The 19,952-nt window shown below is 36.5% G+C and overlaps 1 long non-coding RNA gene across 1 annotated transcript in view; it reads right to left on the bottom strand.

Annotated features, from left to right (window-relative positions):
• LOC134656295 (uncharacterized) overlaps nt 1-19,952 on the bottom strand; it is a 551,434-nt gene that overhangs the window by 509,039 nt on the left and 22,443 nt on the right. The gene's annotated exons all lie outside the window — the stretch shown is intronic.

A 19,952-nucleotide genomic window follows, 5' to 3' on the forward strand; every position in this document is an offset into this window, starting at 1 on the left:
TTGACAACACTAACTATATTCGATTTATCGACTGTCGATATTCGTTTACGCTTACATTTACTAATGACTGGATTCCATGTGGATGAGATCTTGAAACCCTTGTCCCGATTGAAATTACTATGTTTTTTTATTTCAATGGCTTCCCGTACTTTCCTGCTGTATAAATGACGATACGCGATTAAGTCCCGTTGTACAATTTAATAAAACTTATACTAACAACTTAAAATTAAAATTTCGCCCTACTCAGGTATGCAGCCGCTTCTTCAGCCAGGATATTGAAGGCATTCACATGGCCCATATATTTTGTCAGGGGATATTCCAGCACTGCACTAGGTTATCACTATCACTATCACTACATAGTATAAAATAAAGTCGCTTCCTGCTGTCTGTCTGTCTGTATGCTTAGATCTTTAAAACTACGCAACGGATTTTGATGCGGTTTTTTTAATAGATAGAGTGATGCAAGTGGAAGGTTTATGTATAATTTATTAATCCGTGCGAAGCCGGGGCGGATCGCTAGTTGATAATAAATTAACATTATGTGTAGTGGGGGGGTTTGAAAATGTGATGTCTAGCCATTTACATGATGTCTAGACATTTAGCCGCGACCATGACCAGTGAATCCTGTGTCGAAACGTCGGTAAATAAAGGTATGTGAATAAATTTATCGTTAGACCCGTCTATAAATGTGAGTTAATATTTACTTTACTTAGTTGCACAAATCTTTGTTTTGACATTTTGATGGGACATCAGTTAGCCGCGACCACGACCAGCAGTGAAACCTGTGTCGAAACGTCGGTAAATAAAGGTATGTGAATAAATTTATCGTTAGACCCGTCTATAAATGTAAGTTAATATTTACTTTACTTAGTTGCACAAATCTCTGTTTTAACATTTTGATGGGACATCAGTTAGCCGCGACCACGACCAGCAGTGAAACCTGTGTCGAAACGTCGGTAAATAAAGGTAATAAAATAAATTCGCGATAGACCCTTCTACAAATGTGAGTAAATATGTGTTCAAAGCGCGAAAGTTTTAAATTATTATAAGGTAAGGTAAATTTTGTATCTTTACCTTTGAACAATATCCGCTTATTGTAGGTTGACTCGTATCTCAGTAAAGTTAAGTAATTAGCTTCCAATAATGAAGACCACTCGTGTACCAAATTCTAAAAGTATTTTTAAAATTATATATCACTTACGTTAGTTTTCAGATAAATATTTTGCGATTCATGTTTAGCTACCATCAAATTAAATTACGATTGGGTAGGTACAGTCAGCAGCAATAGTTGCTAAGCGGGCGAGGTGTTCAAATTGATCTCTACGCGACTCTATTGTTAAGAGAATAAGAACGCGTCAAGGTAATTTTGAACACCTCGCCCGCTTAGCAACTATTGCTGCTGACTGTACGTAGGTGACGCGTATTAAATATTATCAGTATGAGTTCGGGTTTTATTGTATGACTAGCTTCTGCCCGTAACTTTTACGTGGGTTGATGATGATTAATAAAAACTATCCTATGTCCTTCCTCGGGCCTCAAACTATCTCCATACAAAATTTCATCTAAATCTTCAGCGGTTTAATCATGAATAGGTAACATATTAATACTAGAGATTGGCATCCTACTACAGGAGGAAATGATCCGAGCCAGTAGACTTGTCAGTTTAAAACTAAATATAGATTCTGCAAATCTATTATCTCCTAAATTAAGTATTCACATCACTGCCGTAGAACACACTCAACCCGACTACCGACCCAATAAGTACCTATGTATTCGTAGTATCCCGCATTGTGATATTTGTGATGTTTCGCAATGGGATTAACAAAAACAAAAGAAAGGGATGTGTGTAGCATTTATTTTTTTAGCGATAATATATCTCAAGCCCGACAAAGGATAAAGTCTGGTGGGACGTTTTTTGTTGAAACATTTTCCGTTTGAAAACCGATCCTGCTTTATACGGGAAACACCGAAGAAAAATGTCCGAACCGCAAGGCTTTGTCAATGGGTCTGACGTGTTGTCATGCAAACCGCAAATTGACAATTTCAGTGTTCTGCGTTCGAATTTAAAATATGTGTGCAGTTTTGAAGTTCGATTTTTAAACGAGTGACTGTACCTATTCAGTTACTTATTGTGTATTGAGTTAATATATGTATTCATCACACTCTATGTAGGTTAGAGTATGATGAAAATATATACTATTATATATACCTAATATACAGTACCTAAGAGTCTTTCTTGTAATTGTACAAGTATTGATACAAATAAAAAAATACAAAAGTATTGTTTCTATAAAAAACGTGGTGTTTGATCTAGGAGGTATGTATACCCGCATATATACATTTATTTTGGATTTAAATCTGTTTTTCTAATATATAAATCGTAAACTTTATTATAATTATGATATTCAAGTTCAATGAAACGGCTTTTTTTAATTTAGAACGATTTTCTTATTATTTCTAACAGATTTCTTTATTACATTATATTTTTAACAAAGTAAAATATAACGATTGGCCTCGTGCTTATTCCAAAACAAAGGCTCTGTAATTCGTTAGAAAGTAATTAAAAGGAAGATGAAAGTGCCCGCCTATAACATAGCCCAATAAGGTTTCTGTATCAAGTACAAAATTAGCTTGATGAAGTTTGTATAAAATTTGTGTATCCTCACGTAAATTATGCAAATAGGTAGTTTGCGGTTTTGGTCAACGTTGCCAGTTTACAGCGACAATGATATACCTACGAACGACGAACGATATTGAACGGTATTGAACGATTTATTTATCATTTATTTACAAACAAGATATATACAGTGATATTATAAAGAAATTAAAAACTAGCTTAAATCTAAAATAGGCCCTTGAGGCATATTGTACCAAGGATGCTGGCGACATTTCCTCGCTGTATCGCAATGCTGATACGTTGTGCGAGGTAGCCGCCAGCTCTTGGTTGGTCATGCCAAGTTCTTAATACTTAAATTCTTAATGCTCGTATCATATCACGTTTCCATTTTTAATGTTCGAATAAGCTCCCAGGTGAGCATTCCCGCCTCGACTGAGCAATTTTGCGGTGCGCAAAATTCACATTTGCCTTCTACAAGTATATTACCTACTAGCTGTTTTATAAAATCTAATGAAACGCCATTTAACATAACAACATGACTCGACTTTATTCTCTATACGGAGTTTAGGCTAATTATTTATGATATACTCGTATGCACGTTATTTTGAATACCAAGTATTTGGAGCTGCATTGAGGCTGTCCGTGGAAGCTAGAGTATTTTATACATTTGCGCTTAGCGGTTTAGATGAAACATATTAATTAATGTTGTTAATGAAGTTCAGTAAAGTTAATGACTTCTAGAGTTGATTTGCAATAAAAAAGGTACCTTATAACGGCTGGCGCTTAAAACGTTACATAGCACCGCAATAGTACCTATTGGAGCGGCGTTAATAATACCTTTACACGTGGGACGTCACATATTTCATCTACGAGTATTCCAAGTGCTCCTACAAAGGTACTGTTCGATGATTTGTAGCGGTATTTTGTCACCAAAGTATGAAAGCGGCCCAAAAATAAAAGCAATCTTATTGACCAAAAAAGTACTGTTATAAATTAAGGGGCCCACTGATTACCAGTCCGCCGGACGATATCGGCCTGTCAGTTAGAACAAAACGTTGACAGTTCCGAACAACTGACAGGCCGATACCGTCCGGCGGACTGGTAATCAGTGGGCCCCTTTAGTATCGGTCAGAACTCAATTTTCCCGGAAAAATCTTAACAGCGCGAAATATAATTTTTCACAAACGGTACAGCGACATCTAGCGGATAAGTATTAATCTAAATCATACCAACAACGGTTGAACATAGTAAATCTTTGTATCAATGCGATCGTATTTTATCATAATAAACCTTTATATTTCTGATACAACTGCAAACTTAAACAAGACGATTGGTTTTAATACGTGAATCGATTCTAAAAAAAATTGTTTATGTATACTACCAAAGCGTATTTTCTTTTGAAACGGCATGTATTTGGTACGACTTGATTTCTTGTGACAGTTGGGACGTCGCGTCAGTAAATGAAACATTTAAAACAAAGGACTTACCTACTTAGCAGTGGCGGAGCGTCCATAGAACTCTATACCCATCGGCTTGCCTATTTTTAGAGACATCTGAGCCTTTATTATAGAAATTTTAAAGAAACAGCAAGCCAAATAAACTTCGGCTTACCTACTTAGTACATTCCTTGCCGAATTATTTAGTTGGAAAAAATTAAAGTCGAATATTTGTTATAAAACCAACGAATTGTGTTCATAAGGGCCTAAACTAACTAACTTTCTACTAGATTAGATTATGCGATCGTATCAAAAATACGTGTTCTAAGTATGCAATGTCCTTCAAAAGTACCTCTATCTCAATAGACCAGCACGTTTTCCTAAAACACGTACGAGCGTTAGGTATATTGTGTAAGGTTTCAGAGCCTGTCTTTATCAGTACGAAAGCAGTCCCACGAAAAGGTACTTACGGAAGAAGGTTCATTCCCTTTAAGTCTGAGATATTTATTTTACGAGTATTATGGTAGGTCAGATATAATGCGAAATTTTGGCACTCTTGTACTTTACGCTTGAAAAGGTTGATCGTTAACAGTAATGGAAGAAAATAAACGTGTGATTACAGTGATTACTTATAAGAAGAATGTTTTTAAATTTATTTTTATAGTAGTTATTTTCTAAGGCATAAACGCTAGGGACTGCGTCAACTCTAACGCAGTGCATCTCGCTTGCACCGATATCAGTACGAGGGAGATGCATTTTGAGTTAGTTTAAGAGGCTGTCAATACCTACAACTCGAACAATGTCTATTTGTATCAGAATAAATGAGATAGCACTGTCGCATGTTACTGGGACTGGGCAAGGGAATAATAAGAAAACTATTGAAATAAAATAAAAATTTGGCTTATTTGTTTAATAATATTACTCGTTAGCGGTTTAGGTTTTGAAATTGTGATTTTAATTGCAGACCCATAAGTCAAAAAAATTAAGACATAGAACCGTTTAATGGTGATTTTAAGACCAAACTTTTCAATTATTTTGTATCCAGCCGATTTCGTAAATTCATGAGTACTTACAACCACAATCTTTGAAATATAATGAATATGTATTATCATTTTTTTTGCTTTACTAAAACAAACAGTTCTGCTTAAGTAACATCAAATTCAAGGACATTGGGTGTTGACAGCCTCAAAAGCAGTCGCTAGCGTATATGTCAGTGTGAAACTCGTCGTAAAGATACAGTTCAAACCGTTACAAATTTTTACATAAGAACATGCAGTTTCTGTGGAAGCAACCTCGTTGTAAAGTTCCTCTGTGCCCTTATCGCGACACGTCTCTGGATGCTGAAACCCTCTCCGATGATAAATGGATGCCCTACGTGATTCACTGCTATTGTACGAAAAGAAACTGCCCGCCCGATGTAGCTTTGAATTATTTTAATGCATTAAAAGAAAAGAAGGTCGACTTTGATATATCGACTACAAAATAACGAAGCGGTATCACCTTTGTACAAATTTCGCTGTCATTGTGTTGATAACTACAATAAATTGTTTTTTGGCTTAGAAGCGTGTTTGGTGTTAATAGCTTAAAAATAATTTTGTTTTACTCGTCAACTAACATTTTAGTAGTTTATAGACCAAATTATAATCGCAAAACAATTTAATAGATCAAGATGCGATGCGATCTCTTCCAGAGAACCATTGGGTACTCGATTAAAAATCAATGTATTTGACTGTTTTAATCACTATCACTACATAGTATAAAACAAAGTCGCTTCCCGCTGTCTGTCTATCTGTCTGTATGTATGCTTAGATCTTTAAAACTACGCAACGGATTTTGATGCGTTTTTTTTATAGAGTTATTCAAGAGGAAGGTTTATGTATAATTTGTTAACCCGTGCGAAGCCGGGGCGGGTCGCTAGTAATAAATATTTTACTGTTTCAGTAAAATCGTCAACATCCGGGATCTAAAGATGAAAACAAATGAGCGTAATGTGCATAAATAAATATTTAAAATTGTCGTTAAAAATCACGTATACCCTCGTCAACCTCTGTCTACTTATAAAGAGATTAAGTGACATTCATGTGTAATTTATGCGTTTGTTTATTCAGTTAGTTGAATTCTACTTCCACGTACATGATCCCTAATTAAAATTTTATTAAGACCAAAAAGGTCCATATTTAATCGGGTTACAACAATTTAACACTGACTCAATGTCACAAAAGATGATAACGCCGGAAGACCAGTACCACTACCACCAGTTTGACACTGATATAAACGCTATCGAGAACTTAATTTACTTTCTATGCATCTCGCTCGTACTCGCATATTAGGGCAAGCGAGATGTATAGAAAGTAAATTACGTTCTCGAAAGCATTTAAATATGTCAGTTTTGACACTGTCAATGACTCATGGTACGGGCTCAGCGCTGACTTTAGAGTTAGCATTATGCTGAGGCGGGACCATTTCGTGGTAAACTATAATATACCTACTTTTTGTTTTAAATATACTTTTTGTAATACGTTTGTATGAAATGTAGTTTTAGTTTGCCTTGAATGAACGAATTTATTCTTATTATGGACGAAATTTTCCGCTGCTTGAAAAATTATGAAAAATTAATTACGCTCTGGTAGTTAAGACTAACAATTTAAGGCCGTATCAGAAAAAATACGATGTAGATGAATTAATTGAGGCGCAGGTGGTACCAAATTGATCTAGACCCATATATGGCCCTAATACAACTGTCACAAAACTATATGCCTCCTTGTATAAAAATCTAACAAGCCATTTCGGCAACAGGTACACAACAATCGCAAAATGGACTTGCCCACCCCTTGCAACAGTCAATGAAAAAAAGGAAAAAAAATCTTAGCATTTTCGAAATAACTGAACTCTTTTCTCACTAAGGTTTCAAAACTATTCCAATGGAATCCCAAGAGAATTTCCAAGTACACAAAAGTGCTCACTAAACTGCAGATAAATGAAATTCCTCAAAAACCTTGAGAAACTTTTTACAAATGCTAACAAAACGGTCTTGTCTTATTGCCTGGGAGAGTTATTTCTCAACTTTTCAATCCTCCCCGCACTTATAACTTTTCCCATCACAATGCCTCTCCTTTAAGGAGATACAAATAACAGAAGTCTCGTGAATGAACCCTTTAATATTTTAAATACGTTTTTGTCTGGTAAAGTGAAAAGAAGTTTGAATAACTTGATTTAAAAAATATTTTTTTATAAAATGTGTGAGCAGCATCTCGTTAGGAATTTTCACGTATTTGTGATTTACTAGGTAGGGTATAATAGTTATTGGCCACAATACAAATAGTAATAGGCTAGATGACAAAATTTCATTTATGGTATCAATCAATCAGGTTTGTTTTTAGGATCAAATGTCTATATGGGACCAGCATTAAACATTAAAGCAATACAAAAGTCAGAAATTATAGTCAAAGTCAGACAGTCGTACTTCACTCGCGAAACGCCCTGAACAAATCGCTATGTGTACGTGACGTCAAGGTCACTGAGATCGTATGAACAAAACATGAAAATTGCATTTTTGTCGGTGAAATATTGCGTTTATGTATATAGTTGCTATACAATCTTTTTTGGGATAAAATGTGAGAAATCGAATGGTATCCTTTTCTGACCGTAGCTGCACTACTGGTACTGAACGCGTCGCTGTTACTGTCAATTTCCATAGTAAAATGGACAGTAGTGCAGCTGCGGTTGTAAATGAACTGTCATCTTTACTTATTTCGTTTTTACAAGTTAAAAAAACTTAAATTTTGAAACTTTCAGGTGCTGTATTTTTGTATTATTTACATATATTTATTTAATATCCACAATATTGTGATAAATTGCTCATTTGCTATTTTACTAGATTTTGTTATAAAATTCAACATGTGTCATCGTCCCTATTGGCCACTCTTAACAATAAGGCTTCTAAGGCAATTAGCTTGTTTATTTCTCATTTGTTAGGAGTGGCCAATTACTATTTAGTGGCCAATAACTTTAGCAATCACCCTATCCTACTGATATGTATTATAAATGTTAAAGTTTGTATGTTTGCTCCTCAATAAACTAGGTTTATCAATACATAGTATAAAACAAAGTCGCTTCCCGCTGTCTGTCTGTATCTATGCTTAGATCTTTAAAACTACGCAACGGATTTTAATGCGGTTTTTAATAGATAGAGTGATTCAAGGGGAAGGTTCATGTATAATTTGTTAACCCGTGCAAAGCCGGGGCGGGTCGCTAGTCTACTATAAACAGTCTCGCAACGCGTCTAATATTATACCAATTCGATAATGCACGTTCCAACATGACTCAAATGTTCAGTAAAGGTGACAGTCCATTTCCAACCGCAGCTGCACTAGGTACTGTTCATTTTACTATGGAAATTGACAGTAACAGGGACGCGTTCATTACCAGTAGTGCAGCTGCGGTCAGAAATGGAATGCTACCCTAACTCGTAAAATGGACGTAGTAACAATTAATTTAATCTTATAAATCTCTTTCGATTCCTTTTTAATATGTGACTGTGCGGTCCAAGGTTCCTATAAATTAAATTGTTCGAAAAACTTACTTGGACCCAATTGTAATTTAGTGTGATCGTTAGAAGTTTTACGACCAATCTTCGGGTCTCCTGGCCATAATCTGTTTTAGCCGGTGCCATTAAACTTGCCTATCAGATTGTTCCTCGAGACTCCAATGATGGCTTCATTTATGTTATTATCGAGGGGATATTATCAGAACTGCCAAACGATCAAGTCCTATTGTCTTGACTCGAAGCTCCTTTATTGCGACGCCGTGCACGACCAATTCGACATTTATTATTGCAAATAGACCAACTTAATACGATATAACTCTCTTTTTAAGGTCCCGTACCCGGAGGGTGACAAACGGAACAGTATTACTAACCTTCCGCTGTCTGGCTGTTTTTCCGTCGGTCAGTCCCTGTATCTTAATTACGCTTATACTTATTAACTCACATTCATAGACGGGTCTATCGCGAAATTTAAATAGAGGTAACAAAATAAATTTCGCGATAGACCCGTCTATAATTGTGAGTTAATATGTGTTCAAACCGCGAAATATTTCAATGTTATACGCTTATATTAACTACTGTTACTGGCATATATCATACCGCAGACGAATAGGTAGTAGGTAGTTTTCATACCTACGATTAAGTGGTAGACCAATCGCATACTTAAGTGCCTTTACGCATACCTAGCAATTAGGGATATGTACCGACTAGTCGGCAAAAATGGCCGATTAGTTGGCACTTCATAAGTGACAGAAAAACAGGACAAAAAGAAATAAACAACACATATTTTCATAAGCTTTTTAGCTATTTTACCCAAATTTTTATTTAGGGTGCTTACGAAAACTTTTGTTAGAAATTATTGACCTTGTGGTCATTTTTAGAGTTCCGTAGCCAAATGGCAAAAAACGGAACCCTTATAGATTCGTCATGTCTGTCTGTCTGTCTGTCTGTCTGTCTGTCTGTCTGTCTGTCTGTCCGTCTGTCTGTCCGTCCGTATGTCACAGCCACTTTTCTCCGAAACTATAAGAACTATACTGTTGAAACTTTGTAAGTAGATGTATTCTGTGAACCTCATTAAGATTTTCACACAAAAATAGAAAAAGACAATAAATTTTTGGGGTTCCCCATACTTCGAACTGAAACTCAAAAATTTTTTTTTCATCAAACCCATACGTGTGGGGTATCTATGGATAGGTCTTCAAAAATGATATTAAGGTTTCTAATATCATTTTTTTCTAAACTGAATAGTTTGCGCGAGAGACACTTTCAAAGTAGTAAAATGTGTCCCCCCCCCCCCTACCCCTGTAACTTCTAAAATAAGAGAATGATAAAACTAAAAAAAATATATGATGTACATTACCATGTAAACTTCCACCGAAAATTGGTTTGAACGAGATCTAGTAAGTAGTTTTTTTTTTATACGTCATAAATCGCCTAAATACGGAACCCTTCATGGGCGAGTCCGACTCGCACTTGGCCGCTTTTTTATGTCCGATTGTGCGGTCGCCGTATGAAATATAACCTTAGGATTTTTTTATTTAATTTTTTAGCGTTACTATATGATAAATAGCGCGACGAAAGGGTAAAAGGATTGTTTTTTAGTGCATTTGCACCGAACTTAGACCAAACTAATGATCTGGCCGACTAGCCGACTAGTCGGCGCTCCGACTAATCGGCCATCCGAGCGCCGATTAGTCGGCTAGTCGGCTAGTCGGCCAAATCAATAGTCGGTACATCACTACTAGCAATACGAATGAGAAGATGGTTGATGGTTTGACTAGCCCTCTTAAGAAATGGGAATACCCGCGGCTACGCAAGTAGAGTTACGACGCGGACGGATATAAAGTGGTGTTACGAAGATATACCTACTCAAGTTAAAGTAACTTACGTGCTGATACTCAATTCAGTTGAAATAAGATCCTTTTCCCGTAAAATTGGATTTATGGAACATTTTTTAGGCAACAGTACCTATCTATGTATGCTTTCTACAGAAAATGAAGTGTCGGATGTCTCGGCCCGAAACTGGACCGTTCTAGCGTGTGTCATCCTTAATTGAGCTCATTTAAACGATTTGTATTGGATGGACTTACAATTAAATACATTTTCTTCGTCTGATGGTAAGATATTTGGGCGTTTTTTTTTTTGTTGTCCCCTACACTTTTTTCAAATTTGGGATTTTTTATGTTATTTCTGCTCAGAATCACGGGCTGTTTCTATCCTAATAGGAGAAAAAAAGTGTCCCAAAATTTCCATACATTTTTCGATCTTTCCATTCCGCGACCGCCATACAAAGTCTATGAAAAATGGTGACGTAATGGAAATAAAAACCTTAGAATAGATTTTCTCCTATTAGGATAGAAAGAGCTCGTGATTCTGAGTAGAAATAACATAAAAAATCCCAAATTTGAAAAAAAAGTGTAGGGGACAACAAAAAAAACACCCATTTATATCATTATACCTACCTATACATTTTTGGGGCTAATATGGATGAATTTATCCACGTAATAAAACCATTTATATTATAACGAACGATAAAATGATAGGATTTGACGGTCGTATTTGTCTAAGTGACCGCGTGATATTGATATTATCTTTCCCTTTCAATCGCGTGGTGTTCAAAAGTCACACTTATTTTACTTGGATAAGTGACCTTATCATGCAAATAAAAAACTCGAAAACACTCAAAAAATCCAGAATATTTTAAAATTGATTTATTATTTTTATAAAAAAGATGATTATTCACTTGTGACCACTGAATCGAAAGAAATATAATGTATTATATGAACCGACTGCATTTGTTAATTATTGAACGAATTAAAAAAATAGATAGAGTACCTAGTAAAAATCATCGCCGCTTAAATAATAAATGCTGGAAGACCGTTGACCGATTTTCACAATGCCGAAGCGTAATTGCATTCCAAGTTTTACCTCACCGAGCATTTTTACCGAAAAATATCTATGTAGGTACGGAAATAGCGGTACTTCGGATGATTCTGAGCTTGAAAAAAGACGATGGCTAGAAACGGTAAGCCTGTGAAGCGTCAGACACAATTTTGGCTACGATACTTCCATTAAGTTTGCGCTCATTTCGGCCCACAAGGCTTGCTCGAAACATTTTTAGGGTTCCGTACCCAAAGGGTAAAAACGGGACCCTATTACTAAGACTCCGCTGTCCGTCCGTCCGTCCGTCCCTCCGTCCGTCCGTCCCTCCGTCCGTCCGTCTGTCACCAGGCTGTATCTCACGAACCGTGATAGCTAGACGGTTGAAATTTTCACATATGATGTATTTCAGTTGCCGCTATAACAACAAATACTAAAAGCAGAATAAAATAAAGATTTAAGTGGGGCTCCCATAAAACAAACGTGATTTTTGACCGAAGTTAAGCAACGTCGGGCGGGGTCAGTACTTGGATGGGTGACCGTTTTTTTGCTTGTTTTGCTCTATTTTTTGTTGATGGTGCGGAACCCTCCGTGCGCGAGTCCGACTCGCACTTGGCCGCTTTTTATTCAACGTCTCGCACACAAATTGGGCTGAGTCAGGTCCGGTGCTCATTCTGTGCTGAATTTGTATTCTCTTCACTTAACGACAGCAAGTAAACGTTTGATAATGGGCTACTAAAATAGATGACAATCTCCGTACAATGCCGCGTTATTCATATTGTTGTATTCGATTTTAATTATTGTCTCTCTCAAATTTGAAACAAATTAAACAATCTCTTTGAGGTAAACAACAAAAAGTAGGAAACAGAAATAAGTGGCGAGAATAAAAAGTTCGTGTAAAAAAGATTTATCCAAAAATAAGGTCAAAAAAAATCTAAGATAACCTAACATAGTCAGAACCTAAGATAAAATCTAAGGTAATAAAAGATAAAAAGGTTGGTATAGTCGAAAGCTGCGTTAAACTGGGCATTTTGGCATTGAGGAGATACTACAGGACATTTGACAAGCAGTATACCTGTGTCTGTATCTTTCCATCGCTAAATTACATATAACCTATCCTATTATGTATTTATATCGTTGTTTTGTACCTACTTAGATGTCAAATAAGTTGTGTTACTTTGTTATATTTTCCAAATTAAGAGCCAACAGGAGTGGTCATTTCTCCATACAAACGTACTCGACTGTTTCCTCCGTGGGTTTTAAAGCTAGAGCAATGATATTTTCAACACAGATTAATATTATCAATATCTGTGTCGGACCGTTTTGCTTTTTTTGATATTTTTATTTTTTTAAGGCGCTAGAGCCCTTCAAATATGACCATAATGGCCTAATTGACTATGCCGCAGTGAGAGGCGTGGTATTCAAAACTGATATCAATTAGCCAAAAAAGCAAAACGGTCCGATACAGATAATTTCATGATCATTTAGGTTTCCAAATTTGGTTACGATTGGTTAAGTTTTGGAGGAGGAAACAGTCGAGTACGAAACCTCGATTTTTGAGATTTTTACGCAGGATTTTTCGCCTTGTCCTTATCGCACTGGTTTTAGGAGCCGCTTGCGTTAGCGAGACGGGTATATTTACCTAAAATATTTCGTCTTAAGTCTAATTTTATTCTTCTTTGCATTATAACTCATCATGTATACGGGCAACCACTAGGAACTCCAGTCTACAACACAGTAAACAATACGTGTCTAATTATTTATTATTATGATCATTTATTGGTTCTTGTTCTTGCTTGAGGTAAACACTCGGCAGCGCTCACTAGACGGTTGGAAGTACTGGGCAGGCGTAACAGAAGGCCTACCGCGAACCACGTTCGACGTGTTGCCTCTCTGTCGCACTTGTAAATTCGTACGTAAGTGTGACAGGGAGGCATCACGTCGCGGTAGGGCCTCAGTACCATGTTTCATTTCGTTACCGTTGTTGCTACAGACAACGCGGGGATTACGTCGCGCCTTGTTAATCAAGTCCCGCTTTAAACTAAACAACTATTTGACAGATTTTTAGCAAAAATATGGCATATAGTTTGCCAAGAGTCGTTAGGCAGTAAAACATAGACAGAGAAAATCATAGTTACTCTATTTTTCTTATGCTAATATTATGACCCCAAAAAGAGACATCATAATATTATTATTTTTTCTACCGTTGCACAAAATTCTTGTTTCGACTACGTAACAGCGTGATAATTTTAAAAGACAAACGTCTCATATTGTCACGCGGTGTTGAAAAAGAGGTATTTCATCAACAGATGTCTTTGATAGCTCTGTAACACCATGAACCGCAATCACACAGGCTGGCATGTGAGCCATAACCTTTATCCATAACGCCCTGGGCAATGGAAACATTGTACATTGGTTAGCAATTACAAGCGCTGTACATGGAACTAATTATCTACAAGTAGAACGAGTTAAATAATATCTGTATCATAAATGCTCATATTGTTTTAAGCATTTATAAAATTAGCAATATTTAACACTTATATTATGTTTATTTTGTATAACATTTTCCGATTGAAGATTTAAAATACAGTTATATGTTATATACATATAGGTATATCAAATATAGGTACATAATATGTTATATACATACAGGTGATAAAACGAACGCAACACAATGAAGTTCGGGAACATTTGAATTTTCTCAATGAATAGTTGTTACAAAGAAGATTGAGTTGCAAAATGCAAAGTGACAAGAAATGTCAGTTTTGACACTGAGAGATCATATCAGCAACAAACCCATATCAAATTCGTAACCTGTTACAACAATCAGAATAAATACGACTCCCGATATTGGTTATTACCAAAGTAGGGTATAGGTTTTGGCCACTAGGTACATAGTAATTGGCCTTTCCTAACAAATCAGCAAGAAACAAGCCAATTGAAACCTTATTAAACAGGGTCCTGTAACACAGGGTTTCCTAGCTCAGGACGCAGGGTCGTGATTTACTGTATTCCTAGCTATTTTCCCTAATTAACTTTACTCCCCATCTTATAATATAATAGTTCCTTTAGTACTGAACCGACTGAACGTCAGCGGCACAAACAGTAGTGTAGGAAATGAAGCAAGTTGTTGTATGGAGACCCATGCATTAATTTCTCAATCGATGAAATTTTGCTTGGTTATTGTATAGTATGAGCCGAAACTAACATATAAATATCCAAAAAAAACAACGGGTTGCACTCAGGGAGTGCCGGCAGAAGTGAAAACTCAAATGACTATTGCAAAATGCACTATGTACAATTGAGGTTAACGCCATCTAGCGTTAGCGTTAATTACTTGAAACCCCTAAGCACATCACTGTTAGTACTCTAGTTATATTAATACCAGTTAGAGCGAAACTCACTAGATGGCATTTAAATCAATAAAAAAAAACTCAATAACATTACATGTAAGTTTTTCGATCAGGTCACGTATCCGTCTTACGGTCACATGACCGTCTTACGGTCACGTGACCGTCTTACGGTCACGTGATCGTCTTACGCTGTCTTGAGTTTAACATTTTTTCCCCACCTCAAAAAGTGCACAGCGCCGCTAAAGAAGTTTTCACTTCAAAAAACCACTCCTAAGTATAGTATTTATACGTAAAAATATATCTGTTTATATTATATTGAACCGAGTAAATCCTCCGTCCAAAATTATTTTACCAAATAACTCAAATAAGTTACTTGTATCAGTAGGTATGTGATACTGGAATACATTTTTCATTTTTTCATTTTTTTCATTTATTGTTAAGAGTGGCCAATTACTATGTAGTGGCCAATAACTAAAATGGCCTACATATAACTACCTATACATTCTTGTAGGTCTTCTACTTACTGGAATGCGCTCAACATGAATAAGCACGAACTCAAAGAGCCATAATATGAAAATGTTGAAAGCTTTTAGTTCGTAACTTTTTTAAATTATGTAAAGGAGCTACACGAACGTGTGTGGAAAACTTAAGCGATCGAATTGAAATTTGAAATTCTAGTATCTACTTATACGATAATGGCACCAACAGTGGCACCAATCATGAGACATTTCAGAGAAAATACCTACAGTAGAATCCGCTTATTATAATGACAGCGAAGGGAACTGACAAACACGTCATACTAACCGGATGTCATATAAAGCATAGTTGTACAACTTCTTATTTTTGTTAAGTTTTCCAAATTAATTAAAATTCTTTTGTGAGAGATGAGTTTTATTAAACTTGTAACAAATATCAATTTGTCACTGGGAATCAAAACTAAAATACCTTACACGCCACGAACGCACCAAACGTCCTTGTAGGGAAAGATGTGGTGACGGCCACTAAAACCAGCGAAGGTGTCAGTATAACCGGACATAATTTCATGGAAATAGGATTTTTAGGCCATAGTAAGCGGTTTGTCACTATAAGCGAAGTCATTTTATCCGAATTTGTCACAAAGAGTTTTATATGAAAACCAAACTTCGCACAGTAATTACGTCATAGTAAGCGGTTGGTCAGTATAAGCGGAGTCATAATAAACGGATTCTACTGTATATTTAAAAGTACTTATATTTTGTTAGATCCATTGAATATGATAGTGACAGTGTTCAGGTTTTTTCATACAGGCCCTCCTCAGTTTCAGATAAATTGGAAAATTAGGTCTTTATTTTTTATACTATTACAACGTTACCTTTTACAGATATAAGGCCCACTTACACCATTCACTAACCCGGGGTTAACCAGTTAAACCTGTAGTTACCGTGGTCACTAGTACAACTTGACACTGGGTTAGCGGTTTAACCAGTTAAACCCGGGTTATTGGGTTGGTGCAAGTGTCGCTAAGATAAATATCGGCCTGTGAGAGCATTTTATACTAGATGCAGGCGTGTCTCACTCCGGGATTTCGTCGCTTTGCTACAGGTAGTTAAAAGTACATCCGTTCGACCCCAATTTTGGGGAAAGCCATAAGCCGCGCGTGGCGCGGTCGCCACCTAGCGGCCATATCTGAGGGCCTACCGCGAACCACGTTCGATATGTTGTCTTTCTGTCACACTTACGTACAAATTTACAAGTGCGGCAGAGAGGCAACACGTTGAACGTGGTTCGCGGTAGCCCCTTTGTGCTGATCGTAACAGACGCGTTTTGTTAGAAAGTGAGTCTTCTGTACTTAGTACTATTATTTATTCTGTGCTAGATGTGAGGTTTTCCTTTTAAAATGACGTTAATTAGGTATAACATTTTCATGTTGATCTTAAAAACATTTCAAATTTTCATAATAATTTGGGAAAATTTTCACATTTTTAAATCCATTTGTCGTGAGTATTAATAAAAATACACTCCACAGGCTGAATATTCTGTCACACGCTTTCTCTGTTTGCAGGTGTCTACATGATGACCACAAAAATTAATTTTACACCAACAAAAATAATGAAGGTCGAAATGGTCTGCACAAATTTATAAAACGTGGATCTCGTTCATTGGGAAGAAAAAAATGTTTGCGCAAAAACAGAGGATTTAGGTAAATTTTAGTATGCCATTATTTGAGTAAGCAACGCTGGGGTTTTTCGTATTTTACCTGTGCACAAACATTTCTGCTGCCGAAAATTCAGAGCTTCAAAACGTTATTTTTTGTAAGAACAAATCGACGTTATATTTTGTGTACTTACCGATTAAAATTAATATAAAGCGACCGGGCTTTACAATTATAGGTACCTACGTCTAAAAGGATGTTGGGCTCACAAACCTTTTTTAGTACGAGGTAAGGTTACGTCTTTGCTGTGGATATCATACAACAAATGGAATTTAAATCTGGGGGCACGGCAGTGCCCCCGCCAAGACGAGCAAAGCGAAGCGCAAGGGCACTACCTACCTTTTCTCGAAGCGCTTCGTCGTTTTTTTGAACCCTCTTAACTTAGGTTTGGATGATACCAGATAAACAAAACTCTGGGGATATGATGTCAATAGTGGACTTACTAAGCATAAAAATTTTCAATTGCATAGCTCTTATACTTAAGATTTTATTAATGTCTAAAAATCCCCGATTTCGTCACTGACTCACTCACTCACTGTTGATCATCAAAACCTCTAGGGTACTTCCTGAAGTCCTAGGAAGCTGAAATTTGGTATGTGAGATAGTATTAGTCCACAACTAACAAAAAAATTCAAAAACTTTAAATTATTAGCCCCTAAGAGGGTGAAAAGGGGGGTGGAATTTTGTATGGGAAATCAATAACCGCGGAACCGATTTAGTTGAAATTTGGTATGTAGATAGTTATTGTTATGGGGAAGGATCTTAAATAGTTTCAACCCTAAAATCACCCCGTAAGGGTGAAAAGGAGTGGAAAAAGGCGTTAGGGGAAAAAGGAGGTTGAAGTTTGTATGGGGAATCAGTAAAAAGCAGATTGTATATAAAATATGCCCCCAGGTACGTATTTCAGTATTTTTAATAGTAAATCACCCGCAACCCTTTAAATCAGAAGATTATTATCATAAGCAACTTACAAAAAGATGTGAAATCCCAGCAAAAACATTTTCATGTAAAATGTTGCCAAGACGAAACCATAAGGCCGCACTGACAAAAAGTTATCAGATCTCTTGTAGAGCCAAGCTTCTAACTCTACAGGCCCTACCTTCACAGACTCTACTCCTTAGTCAAAATATGTGGCTTGGCCGTTTCATTATACAAGAACCATTTTATAATAAAAAATAATGAATAGTGAATACATTTTTAACCTTACGCCCATGTGACGAAACGGCCAAGCCACATATTTTGACTAAGGAGTAGAGTCTGTGAAGGTAGGGCCTGTAGAGTTAGAAGCTTGGCTCTACAAGAGATCTGATAACTTTTTGTCAGTGCGGCCTTATGGTTTCGTCTTGGCAACATTTTACATGAAAATGTTTTTGCTGGGATCCAATTTTTTTTTGCCGGACCCTTATATAATAGGTATGTTCTAACCTTTTATTTCTTTTACTAGCGACCCGCCCCGGCTTCGCACGGGTTAACAAATTATACATAAATCACTCTATCTATTAAAAAAACTGAATCAAAATCCGTTGCGCAGTTTTAAAGATCTAAGCATACATAGGGACGGACAAACAGCGGGAAGCGACTTTATTTTATACCATGTAGTATAAAATGAACCTTAGAAAAATGTACCCAAAAACCGATAGTTAGTTTCCATCTAGGTAAACTGTGTTTTCAGCTTATTATCTCTCATTCCGAGAAGAAACCCTTAATTTGCCTGGGTTATTATACTTTTTTCAATTAAAATTACTTATGTGGCCTATTTTCTACCTACCTTTATTAATTTCCGTTTTTAGGGTTCCGTACCCAAAGGGTAAAAACGGGACCCTATTACTAAGACTCCGCTGTCCGTCCGTCCGTCCGTCCGTCCGTCCGTCTGTCACCAGGCTGTATCTCACGAACCGTGATAGCTAGACAGTTGAAATTTTCACAGATGATGTATTTCTGTTGCCGCTATAACAACAAATACTAAAAACAGAATAAAATAAAGATTTAAGTGGGGCTCCCATACAACAAACGTGATTTTTGACCGGAGTTAAGCAACGTCGGGCGGGGTCAGTACTTGGATGGGTGACCGTTTTTTTTGCTTGTTTTGATCTTTTTTTTGTTGATGGTGCGGAACCCTCCGTGCGCGAGTCCGACTCGCACTTGGCCGGTTTTTTTTTTGCTAATTTATAAAAATAACAGTGATTCAGGACTTCTGGCCGTTTAATCAAACTTCGTATTTTTTGTGTGTCCGAGCCCAAAAATGAATTCAATTGTAAACTTCGAACATTGAATGCCTCCCATTTAGCATTCACCGACAAATCAAGGGTCTATGTTAAAAAAATAAAATCAATTATTTATTCTGCCAACGCGCAATGCCTCTTCAGACTGGGCCGGACAAATGACGTAGAAGAGCGACACTCATTATTTTTAATCACACTGAGCTTTGGCCTCACTCTCTTGATTAGGTTTTCATTAACTATGATATTTTAATGCGGAATTAAGAATAATTCCCGTTGTTTATCAACGGCGTTTCGTCAGAAATTACACAAATAAGTGCAAAATCAGTCATGCAAAAGTGACAATGTTTACACGATAATTGATTGAAAAAGCTTGTAATTCATTTCAATTCAAATGAGAGTCTGTGCGGAAAGAGAAGAGTCGGGAAATGTATGGGATCCAATACATTCTACGACTCTTCTCTTTCCCCACAGATTCTATATACTTTTTGCTCTCGAAAAAATATATAGCTAATTTAGACTTTCTCGAAGTTTATCACGCTAGATCAGTGTTTTTCAAACTTTATGGTGTCACGGCCCTTTATGACCACTAAAAATTTTTCCCGACCCCCAAACCCCGTTTCTACGTTTTTCTATCTAGTACCTATAACAAATTTGGAACCACAGACCAGTGTTTGGAACGCACCTTTCTATCATTCACTCGGTTACATATA

Source organism: Cydia amplana, chromosome 18 (genome assembly GCF_948474715.1).
Source record: "Cydia amplana chromosome 18, ilCydAmpl1.1, whole genome shotgun sequence".
In the NCBI taxonomy this organism is placed as follows: Eukaryota; Metazoa; Arthropoda; class Insecta; order Lepidoptera; family Tortricidae; genus Cydia; species Cydia amplana.